The 12,600-nt window shown below is 40.9% G+C and overlaps 1 long non-coding RNA gene across 1 annotated transcript in view; it reads right to left on the bottom strand.

Moving 5' to 3' along the window:
- The window catches only part of LOC123776443 (uncharacterized), a 258,350-nt gene that overhangs the window by 196,277 nt on the left and 49,473 nt on the right, over nucleotides 1-12,600 (bottom strand). Inside the window, exon 2 of the long non-coding RNA XR_015722903.1 lies at nucleotides 2,523-2,792. This is a non-coding gene — a long non-coding RNA (uncharacterized LOC123776443). The remainder of the gene's footprint in view (nucleotides 1-2,522; nucleotides 2,793-12,600) is intronic.

The raw sequence follows: 12,600 nt of genomic DNA, 5'->3' as shown, positions 1-12,600 counted from the left end.
GGGACGGATGGATGGCTGACCCTCTGTGCAACCAACAGAATAGCAGAGGTTCAAACTAACTTGAGTTTAAGCTACAACCCAGGCAGGCGTCAGCACTGAAACACAAACTCAGCTTTGGAAACGCGCGGCCAAGCAGGAACCGAAGGTGAGAATTTGCTAGTTGATCTTCTCTCAATAAAACATTTGTCAGGAATTTCTCTGCTGAGCTGTCACAGAGCTGGAACAACGTGAGGACCGAGACTCTGCAAGCGGGTGGCCCGAGTGTGAATCCCAGCTCTGCTGTTTACTAGCTGCGCAACCAAGGGCACGTTACTGGACTTCTTCCTGCCTCAGGTTCTTTGTCCACACAATGGGCACAATAGTCATACGAAACCTATGGAGTTTGTGGAGGATTTTAAAAATTAGATGTCATGTATTTTGAGTTGTACCTGGCTCGCTGTACGTTTTCATGTGCCTCTTTCATGCCAGTGGAAATATCTGCTCACACGCGATCACATCCCTGTTGTACCCGAAATCTCACTAGGTTTTCGGTTTTAGTTCGGGGCTAGTTTTATACTCTCACGTGTGGAGATCTGTGACCCTGACACGCAGCTGCCTTTGGGGAGGAGGAAGGGACTTCACACTTGCAGAGGGCGTTCCCCGTGCCACGTACCAGCGAGCCACTCTATACACACCATCCTTCTTGACTCTAGCACCACCACACAAAGCGGCTGTCACTGTCCCTGTTTCACAGATGAGAAGATCCAAGGCTCCAAGATCAGAATAGACCCTACGTGGTAAGTGGAACAGAAGATGAGACCCAAGTCCTCCTTGTTCCCGAGCCCTCGCCTTTTCAGACTGTCTCTTGTTCAACACGGATATGAATGCTGTTCTTACTGCACTCTAACTACAACCCCATGCCTTCTCCCAAATCCTGCGAAAGGTCTCAATTTAGCTCCAGTCCTGGGGTAGCTCCTCACGGCCTGGAGGGACCCCCACTTGGGAACATCCAAGAGCCTAGGAAGATCAACCACCTCGTCCCTCATAGTATGAAATCAGTAAGACGTTACCCTGCATACATACAGGGTACGTACATACAGTGTAGTGTGTGTACATACAGAGCATACGGGTATGTTGTCTGGCTTTGAATGGTAATAATTTAAATGCCCTAAAGCAAGCTGGGGTTAATCCTGAAGCTAGCAGCAAATACCTGACTGATTTTGTTCAGTGGTTCAAATAACGGCAGTGAATATCCTATCTGTATACAGATCTGAACCAAGTTATGTGCAGACAGGTTGATATAACTATTTACAGAACACAATTTTTATAATTAAAATTCATTTTAACATTAAAAAAAAAAAAAGAAAGAGCATAGGAAGATCAACTACCCCGTCAAGCCACCATCAAGCCAACACTTTCACTCAACAGCAAAGGTGTGTCACGTGTTCCAACATGCAGAATACTTGAGAGCAGTCCTCGCTGGGAACGGGGCTGTGATGTGCCTTCTAGCAGCTCCGGCCACAGGGCAAACACTCGGCAGCTGCCAGCTGTAAAAGGCGGTGGAGCGTAACATTTAAGAGCGTGGCCTTTGGGGCCGATTGTCTGTGTTCAAATCCTGCCTACGTCACTTACTAGTGGTGTGACTTTGGGCACATTATTGAAGCCCTCTGTGCCCCAGATGCTCTCCTGTGAACTGGAATTCACCAGAGTACATACTTCCAAGGGTTGTTGGGAGGATAAGATGAGCTGATAAATGAAGCCTTAGCGCCTGGAACTCAGTAACTGCTATGTACCTGGCTGCTCTTATCGTTACTATGAAGAGAATGCGGGGTTGCCACCAGAGAGAAAAAGGGTGGGTGACACGTGGAGAAGCAGCCACTTACATCAACGACTCATGGGGTTTTACACCAATGCAGCATTTTTTGGAGGTGACTTGGCAATATCCGACAGCATTTCCAGTGTTTGTGTCTTTGTGCCTTCTGATTTATGATTTCTGCGCAGGCATGTAAACTGTGTCTGTGACTACACACAGACTAGTACAGGTACGTATGTACACGCGTGTTGAGGGAATCAACTAAGGGTGAGCAAGAACTCTTTGATCTACTAGGGATATTCTATCAGAAACCTCAGATCAGTCTTCCAGAACACGACACCTTTCTTCAATGGAAAAATATCAGAAAATCTCCCTAAAATCAGTAACAGGACAAGGATACCCATTATCATTGTGTCTAGTCACTATCATACTGAAGACCAAGCCATCGGTATTAGGGGGAGAAATAAAGAAGGAATGGAAAGAAAGCAGCAAGCTGCCTTAAGTTCATGAAAAATGATGGTCTACACATGAAAATCTACAGAAAACTTAATATTAATGCAATTAGTAAGAGAGCTTAGCGAGGTTGCTGGCTAGAAGAATAATGTAAAACATCATGTGCATTCCACAAACAGAAAATAAAGTTTTTAAAAAGGTGTATTCATTATGTATTATTCCACAGTGAATGATTCCAAAACTTAGTGGCTTAAAACAATAAACTTTTATCTCTTACCTCTTATGGTATCAAGGGTTGGGAATGTGGGAGTGGCTCAGCTCCATGATTCTGGCTCAGGATCTCTAATGAGGTTGTAGCCTCATGGTGGGGGCTGGGCGCTGCAGTCATCTGAATCCTAGACTGGAGCTGGAGGATGACCTTCCAAGATGACCTGCTCATATGGCTGCGGGCCTCAACCAGCTCTCAGTTCTCTACGTTTGGACCTCTCTGTAAGACTGCAGGAATATTCTCATGACCTGACAGCCGCCTTCCTGCACAGAGAATGATCTGAAAAAGAGCAAGGAGGAAGCCTTTATCGTCTAGTCTCCGAATTTCTCCTGCTTTATTTTCTCCTTAGTAGTAAGTCTCTAAGTCCATCTCACACCTCATAAGAGGCAGTTAAGCTCCACCTTTTAAAGGGAGGCATTTCAAAGAATGTGTGAACAAACTTTAAAGCCACCAGGGACATCGTACATGATAGCAGAAAAATTTAAGTTACTTAGGGGTACATCTAGTGAAAGATGTTCAAAACCTTAAGGAGAAATTTTTAAAACTTTAGTGAAAGACAATTTTTTAAGTTTTTACTTAAATTCCAGTTAGTTAACACACTGTGTAATATTAGCTTGAGGTGTACAATATAGTGATTCGACCCCCAGTGCTCATCGCAACAAGTATACCTAATCCCCATCACCTAGTTAATCTCATCTACACCCACCTCCCCCCTTGGTAACCATCAGTTTGTTCTCTGTAGTCGAGAGTCTGTTTCTTGTTCTTCTCCCTCTCTCTTCCCCCCCCCCCTTGCTCCTTTGTTTCTTAAATTCCACGTATGAGTGAAATCATATGGTGTTTGTCTTTCTCTGCCTATTTTGCTTAGTGTAATACTCTCTAGCTCCAACCCTGTTGCAAATGGCAAGATTTCATTCTTTTCTATGGCTGAGTAATATTCGTGTGTGTGTGTGTGTGTGTGTGTGTGTGTGTGTGTGTACACACCACATCTTCTTCATCCATTCACCAGTCAATGGACACATGGGCTGATTCTCTAATTTGGCTATTGTAGATAATGCTGTTATAAACATCCAGGTGCATGTATCCCTTTGAATTACTATTTTTGTCCTATTTGAGTAAATACCTAGTAGTGCGATTGCTGGATTGTATGGTAGTTCTCTATTTAACTTTTTGAGGAAACTCCATACTGTTTTCCTGAGTGGCTGCACCAGCCTGCATTCCCACCACCAGTCTAAGAGGGTATCCCTTTGTCCACATCCTCACTAACCCCTGCTGTTTCTTGTGTTGTTGATTTTAGCCATTCTGATGGGTGTGAGGTGATATATCAATGTCGTTTTGAGTATTTCCCTGATAACAAGTGATGCTGAGGTGAAAGACATTTTTAAAAACCTAAATTAACGCAGAGACATATATTAGGTAGTCTCAAAAGCAATTCTGTCACATGGACATGTTAAATGAATTAATTTCTAATCCAAGCCCTGAACAGTTTTAAAAACAAGTTTTCTGAACTTGAAAAGTGGGTTCAGGAACTCATATGGAAATTCGAAGGCCCAAGATTAGCAAACACACTCTTGAAAAAGTACAGATTGAGTAACATGACCCACATATATAGAAATGTTTTATAAAGCTTGATATCAGTAGTTTAAAACATTATGGGATTGTCTCAGAAATAGACAAACTGAGCAGGAGACATAAAAGAGAGCCCCAAGATAGATACAAATACAGAAACTTGATACGTGCCAGAAAAAAACTTTGCATATCACTTGGGGAAGAGTATATTATCTAATAAAGAATGCTACAACTATCATCCATGGAGGGAAAGTGACCTTGTATCCCTATTTCAGGACCTATCTCCAAATAAATGGATTCCAGGTAAATTTCAAACTTAGCTGTAAAAGGCAAATCTCTGACAGTAACAAAAGAAAATGTGAAGGTATGTCTTTGTGACCTTATGGTATGAAAGGACTACAGAAGCAGATATAAAAATGATAGCTAAAATTTTTTATGTATTTAACTACATTAAAATGAATAAAGTTGAGCACCAAAAAACAGTCATAAAGTGAAAAAGACAAGACACAAATAGGAAAAATATTTTTAAGATAACCAACAAAATATTAGTATCCTGAATATAAAGTATTTCTCAATTCTCTAAAGTAAGACTGCTATATCAACATACACATGAACATTGAATTTTAGTACGTATTGATAGAGACTATTTCTACTGCTAGCAAGTTAGAAATTCAAAGGGCTCATCTCACCAGCAATAAATGCTATATTTTTATTTTTTGTCACTTTGATATATGAGTAACAGTAAAACTGAATACTTTTTCATTTGTTTTTATTATAGTACGTTCTCTCATACAAGGGTGGAAGTTGGCCTCCTTTTCATGTGCCTGGTTCAACTGAAGTATCTGTAGCATATATTCATTGGGTATTTCGTAGACTACTTCATAAATTTTCTATTCATATTCTTTTGTCCTTAGCTATTCAATATTGTCTTGGAGCTATGAGCAAATTCAAAGAATATAATCTGCATACATGTTGAAATGCAGAGATAACTCTCTTGGTTTATTGATATGATTTTGTTTCCAGAAACCCTAGAAACTCTATTTTTTAAAAAAAAATAGAATTCATAAGATAATTTGGTAAGATGGCTCAATACAAGATAAATATACAAAGATCAAGAACCTTTTTCTGCACTAGCAATGAGTACCTAGAAATGGAAATATAGGAGCTACACTGAAAAGGCCAATAAAGTGAATAAAGCATTTCAGGAGAAAATGAACAAGGTAGGCTTACAATTTTTGTAAATAAATCTATTAAGTCTTACCAAGAGTCATAAAACAAGGTAGGGGCGCCTGGGTGGCACAGCGGTTAAAGCGTCTGCCTTCGGCTCAGGGCGTGATCCCGGCGTTATGGGATCGAGCCCCACATCAGGCTCCTCCACTATGGGCCTGCTTCTTCCTCTCCCACTCCCCCTGCTTGTGTTCCCTCTCTCGCTGGCTGTCTCTATCTCTGTCAAATAAATAAATAAACTCTTTAAAAAAAAAATAAAAAAAATAAAAATAAAACAAGATAGCTCCAAATGGAAAGAATAACTATTCTAGACAATTGCTCTACATTTATATTCAGCTTCAAACAAGACAGGGAAGGGAACGGCCTGGTATAGTTGAAGAATACCTCAGATTGCAGGTACCCTGGCACTTACAGTCACTCAGAAAACTCTTATTGGGCACTTACTCAGTGCCATACTTGGCTACACATGAGTAATAATCCAGATCTAGTCCCCTTATTCTCCCGGAGCTGATAGTGATTTAATAGTAATGAAAGACTCGTCTCTGTAAAATAATAAAACATGAGGGCCGGTAGGAGACACAACTTTAATGTGACTATACTCACGCCATTGGTTGATAAATGTGGACACTGAGGTCCAGACAGGAGATGTGATTTATTAAAGTTTACACAGCTAGTAAGTTATCAAGCTGGTATTAGAACTCAGTTCTCTTGACTTCCTCAATATTCCACCCTGCCTTTCAGATTACAGTCTGGAGGCTTAGACTATACTCCTCAGTGTAGTCGAATCCAGTACTTAGATTACCTAGCACAACAGTACACATGACTAGAAGCATCAGACTTGAGAAAAAACTAGGCACTGTGATGGTGCTCAAACTCTATTAATATTTTGTTACACAACGAGCAGGATACAGATGAACAAGAGAACCCCAGCAGCCATTAAAATGATGATGTAAATATAGAAACAGATTTACATATGGAAAAATTACTATATCATTAAGTGAATAAAGGTTATAGAATGTTATGCTTATCACCATTTCATATATGTAAAATTATTTATAAAAATAGGAGTGTGAAATTACACAATATGTATATTTCATATGTATGGAGATATATATGTACACGTACAGCGTGTATGTACATATATACTATACAGAAATATAACAATTCCTGGATGGATGTTCATCATGATGTTAATAGTAGTTACTTGGGGTAATAAGATATGAGATGCGTCTTATTTCCTTCTGTGTACATTTCTCTGTTGTTGTTCTTGTTGTTTTATATGATCTGGTATCTTTTTTAAAACAATAAAATTCAAAAGATAGATTGTTCTGAATAACTCCAGATATCAGGATCATGACCAATGGTTTGGAACAAATGTTCATGTTGGAACAGGGACATTGGATATAGAGATCAGAGCAGAATTTACTCATCCAGGAAAAACGAACGAGGAAACAAATCTGTATTTAGGACCAAATGATGCCCCTTTCTGAAGTTTACAAATAATCAGGAGGAGCTTTAATCCTTGGTGACACCTTTAGCCTCCATCAGCCCTGGACTGCCAATCTTTGGGCATCTTGTCACAGGAGGAAAGTAATCCCTACACGTATAAAGTCCTTAGTTAGCAATCTTTCAGTTACATGCAGCTGAACATAATTATTAAAGATGAAAGCAATATAGCCCCTTTAAAATGATTTCACTTAGTCATAGTTTGTGATGTTTTTATAGAACAGAAGCTAAAATTGACTTTTGCTAAATTAATTTTAGAACAAATCAAGAGTGAAATTATGGGGGTAAGGAAAATCATTATCTTTCTTGAAAGAATAAGCTACTGTTCATCACAAGTCTTTCAGCAGCACCACACACAAGATTACCAACAAGCAGTTGCTATGGCAATTAAAATAATTTTTATCTATTCTATAACTCTTTGTGGCAATGCCTTGCTACTCAAGTTCCAAACTGATCTTTCGTCCAGAGCGTGGATTTTCCTCATGGAGTTCTCTAAAGTCAGTTGCACGGCTTTGGAGTTTAATCTACATCAACATAAGAACAATACAGCCACAAATATATCTTTTAAATCTATTATTTATGTTTTCCAGGGAGTGTAACTTCCCATACACCCATCCATCACCTAAAGTCTAACTCTTCTGTTCTGAATTTATGAATAACCTTTGCAGTGCAGGGTCATGATATTTTGAAAGCTGCGTGGAAAGTATTTCTCTGTGTAATTTTGCCGTGACTGGTAACTACCGCCCTATACCAAAAAAACAGAAACAACCAACCAACCAACCAGTTTTTGGAGTTAAACTACATAGGCAATTTTAATAATATCATTGAGTCATTATTAATCATGTATAATCCCTTCCCCTTGCCATATTTATTAATCCTTAAAGGTTTCCAGAGAACTGTTCTATTCCAGCATTCTTCACATACCATCTGTTCAAGCTCGTTCTTTGTATTCTTACTAGCTTTTCACAGATGCCACTTTTCAAATTGGCAAATCTCCTCAGGAACATCACCTGGCTCTCATTGCCCCCTACTCCAGGGAGCCCCGAGTCATCACAGTAATATCAGCATCAGAGCAGATGTGCCATATTCTCTGGAATATTTCCCTCCCTTGGCAGAGTTCTTGAGTGCAAATTTTAAGGTTAAAAAAAAAAAAACCAAAACAAAACAAAAAACTTTTGGGTATGAGCATTTTCTGCAAATGCTTTCCCTATGTAACCAGTTCAGTGCTCACGAGCCTCATTTCTGCTCTCCAGGAGATTTGGTCAGAGAGCAATCTCTCTTCTCAGAGTACAGAGCAGAAACAGACACCCAGAGGCAGAGGCCAGGAGAGAACCCTGGAAACCAATGGAAGAGAGATGCAAAGCGGTGTCAAATTATACAAGGCTCCACTTTTTAAAAATGAACTGGGTCTACTCTACCATAGAGAATAGTCAGAGTTCTGGTTTGGGCAGAAGAGAAGATGTTGTTTCTGGAAGTTATGCGAAATACAACTGTGACTACCTACTCAACACAAAATGGAGGCCTGAGACATTTGCTGTGGAATTAGACCAGTGAAGGCCATTAGTCTGTGTAACGGATCTTAGCTCTTCATTAAATGTCAAGCTAGGATATCTAAATGACACAAAAGCACACCTTCCAGACGTACAACTTGCCTGTTCCACATGGACCCAACTTCAAGGTGAAAGGCTAGAAAAGACACTGAAACAATGTCAAGTTAGGGGGAATTAGAACAGGGTTCTAGAGTCAGGTACTGATGAATCAGACACCTCAGTTTCCTATCTCTGAAGTGAGCAGTGGGAACAGACAACCACTGCGTCCCTCCCAGCTTGGAGGTCACGGAGGGCCTTATACACAATATATTTACACTTTACGTTGAATTGGCTTGCATCCACTTCCAGAACGGAAGAGGTGGCAAGATCAGTAAGGGGCAAAAAGAACAGAAAAGAACCATGAATCTTTAGGGCGAATCATAAACGAAGATCAGAAAAGTTTTTCTAAGTAAAGGACACCCCATTGGGGGCTGCACATTCTGCCACCGCAGCACAGAGGAGAGGAAGCTGGCCAGGTGGCCAGCAGACGAGCCCCAGATGCTTCATCTTTAAAAGAGGGAATTAAAGAAGATGGATGTGCTCGCAGAAGGGGGTGCACCCCCCCCGGATTAAGCCTGATTACAGGACACTGACCACAAGAGTGTCTCCTCACAGCCTCCCTTCTCCCCATCCCTCACCCTTTCTTTTTCCAAACCCACAGAAAACCTTCAGTGGGTCAAAGAGGACTTCAATCGACTGAGACACTCTGCAATCGATAGTTTCCATCCATTACACATTTTACCCGGGACGAGACCGGCCAATTTAAAGGAGGTGAACAAATCCTTCAGTAATTCAATTATCAGAAGAAATTCACCAGGCTTAACAAAAGCTTTCCCCTCAAAAAGCTCCTCTTTTTCCTTTACTGGGGGCTGGGGAGACTGTTGGGGTTTTCTTATAATTTGTTTTGGCTTAGGTATTAATCACCCAGATCCTCATCTCAACTTCCCACTTTACAATTAGACCTTGGTCATTTACCTTTATCAACAAGGACTTCGAAGACCTTAAAGGAAATGCAGCTTCCCAAGTGAATACTAAACTTCTCTCTCTCTCTCTCTCCCCCTCCCCCAACTCCCTCTCCCCGTCTTGCCTTTCTCAGTACTAGGTCTGGGTAAATTCGTAAAAGTGACTGTATTCAGCAACCTTGCTCTTACCACTTACCTGAGTTTTTCCCTTTTAATTCTAGGCTCTTCCTGAGCCATCCCAATCTATCTGTTCTGAAATGCCCCACCCCAAGCCTACCCCACACCTATTCAGACTTCTCAGTCCCAGTGTTCCATTCACTGTTCTACCCCAATTCCCCAGTCTCACTCCCTTTTAGTCTTAAAAGTAGTAGGCCAGTTTATGTTGGCAAACTCATTTGACTAAGGAGTTTATGTCTTAAAAGTTCATTGCTCCTGGGGCCAGTGCGTATTTAAAAGAAAATCCAGGCACAGGTATCTTAATACTGTTCTGTCCAACATGGTAGCCCCTAGCCATACGTGACTATTAAATATAAATTAAGATTAAATAAAATTTTATTTTAAATTTTTTTAATTTAAAAAAATATTTTAAATCTATTTTTCCTGAACCATGAGAGATTGTGGACTCAAACAAACTGAGGGCTTCAGAGGGGAGGGGGTTGGGGATTGAGATAGGCTGGTGATGGGTAGTAAGGAGGCCATGTATTGCATGGAGCACTGGGTGTTATACGCAAATAATGAATCATGGAACATTACATCAAAAACTAAGGATATACTGTATGGTGACTAACATAATAAAAAATTATTATAAAAATAAATTAAAAAAATAAAATCCAAAAATGCACATGTACTTGAGTGATAAAACTATAAAGAAGTAAGTACTTAAAAAGTCAGGATAATGTTTACTTTTGTGGGGAGGGAAGCAGATAAGGAACAAGAAGAGTTTTTGGGTTATCTGACAGAATTGTATTTACTAACCTGGTTGTGGTTGCAAGGATGTTCACCTTAGAACTTAATAAACCACACATTTGTTCAAAAAAAAAATCTAATTTTTCTCTCAGTGGCCCTAGTGGTGTTTTGAACCATACAAATATTTCTATCAATGTATGAAGTTCTAATAGTCAGCTCTCTCCTAACATAAAGGAATTTATTTTCATGGTGGACTGTGGATATGACCTATTTCTCGGCTGAGAAACTCTCCAGGGGCTAAAAATGAATATGTTAGTGTGTTGGAGGTATATACTCAGGAATCGGGTAAGAGGTAGCTGGGCGAGGGAGAGATGGCTATCTTTTGATGAAAAGTATGTGCTAGCATTTGGCATAAGCAGGCCAACTGAAAATAAGGTAGAGAGGTGTTCTCTTTTTATATTAAAATGAAATCCTCCACCACCCATTGTACAGATGAGGAAATTGAGATGAAAAAGGTTGAAGTAATTTTTGCAAAGCTTTGAACCAGAATGCAAAATCTGGTCTCTGTTTTAACGTTCCTTGCGCTGTACCACACTGCCTGTCAATCTCTGTCACCAAAGAAAAGCAGGCAGGACTCCCAGCCACTGTTCCTGAAAGCCCAGTTTTCTTTCCCTTCAAAGGGGGGCTTGGGGTATGTCAGTGCAAAGTAGTAAATCTTTTTTTTTTTTTTTAAGATTTTTTTTTTTAATTTCAGAGAGCGAGGACAGACAGAGCCAGAGCAGTGGGGAGCGTCAGAGGAAGAGGGAGAAGCAGGCTCCCCGCTGAGCAGGGAGCCCAATGAAGGGCTTGATCCCAGGCCCCCCAGATCATGACCTAACTGAAGGCAGATGCTTAACCAAATGGGCCCCTCCCAGGTGCCCCCAAAGTAGTCAATCTTTTTTTAACACATCTGAGATAACTCTAGATTTATATGCAGTTGTAAGGATACTGAGAGATCTTCAACATATTTTTCTAATCTGCTACATATTGGACACTCTACTTGGTGTTGGGCACAGAGACAAGATGGTCTTTGCCCTTGAAGACTTTAGGAGCTAGTGGAGAGCACACAAGTGAATAACTAATACAGAGCTGATTAAAACAAAACTGTAATGCCATTTTCACATCTCAATGAGCAAACTGCAACCAGCAATGCTGTTCTAGCAGAGCTACTGGGAAGACCCTCCATACTTCAGAGCTAAGAGCGAGCAGTGCGAGGGGGCGCCTGGGTGGCACAGCGGTTAAGCGTCTGCCTTCAGCTCAGGGCGTGATCCCGGCGTTCTGGGATCGAGCCCCACATCAGGCTCCTCCGCTATGAGCCTGCTTCTTCCTCTCCCACTTCCCCTGCCTGTGTTCCCTCTCTCTCTGGCTGTCTCTATCTCTGTCAAATAAATAAAATCTTAAAAAAAAAAAAAAAAAAGAGCGAACAGTGCGACGAACTGCAAAGCAAGCTGGCAAGAGGCATCAAATATTTCAATCTTCCAGCTAATAGTTTTGAGTGCCTGGTATATGCCAGGCAGTGGACTAGAACCTGTGGACGAGAACAAAGCAGACAATGTCCAGCCCTCTGGAACTCACAGTCTTGTCTTGTTGACAGGCAGAGAGCATTTGCAGGAAGGGCTCTGCTAGGGGAAGTCAAGCTTTTGGGGAAGCAGCTGTGGGAGGGCTGAATTCAGCTTTTGTGGGTGCGAGGAGGCTATCCCGGAGGACAGGCCAGGAGGAGTTAGCTCGCCACAGACAAAAGGTGCACACGAGTTGGCCAGGGGAAGAGGCGGCAGGCCGCTGTGGACAAAGACTAGCCTAAACTGGACGGACAGCAGGAGCAGCACGTGGGAAGGCTCGATATTCAAAGAGAATGGCCTAAGAAAATCTAGCCAAACTGTCTCAAAGAATAACTCAGAATACAAAAAACCAAGACAAAAACCCACAAACAAAAATCCCACCAAAAAAAAAAAAACAAACAAAAAAACCCCAAAGAATGAAAAAAAAACCTCTCAAACATATTTTTATCATATCATTACTTGTAATAGTGGAACACTGAAAAATAGTCATTTCCATAAAAGAGAGTTGGTTTAGTTATAGACGGTACATCCACAATATAGAATATTTTGTAGCCATTTAAAATAAGGATTACTGGGGTGCCTGGGTGGCTCAGTCAGTTAAGCATCTGACTTCAGCTCGGGTCATGATCCCGGGGTCCTGAGATGGACCCCATGTCGGGCTCCCTTCTCCCTCTTCACGCTGCTCATGGCTCACTCTGTCTCAAATAAAATCTTCAAAAAAATAAATAAAATA

Source organism: Ursus americanus, chromosome 34, assembly GCF_024610735.1.
Source record: "Ursus americanus isolate L20-20 chromosome 34, mUrsAme1.1.p, whole genome shotgun sequence".
Taxonomy (NCBI): domain Eukaryota; kingdom Metazoa; phylum Chordata; class Mammalia; order Carnivora; family Ursidae; genus Ursus; species Ursus americanus.
This window is presented reverse-complemented; position numbering and strand designations above follow the sequence as displayed.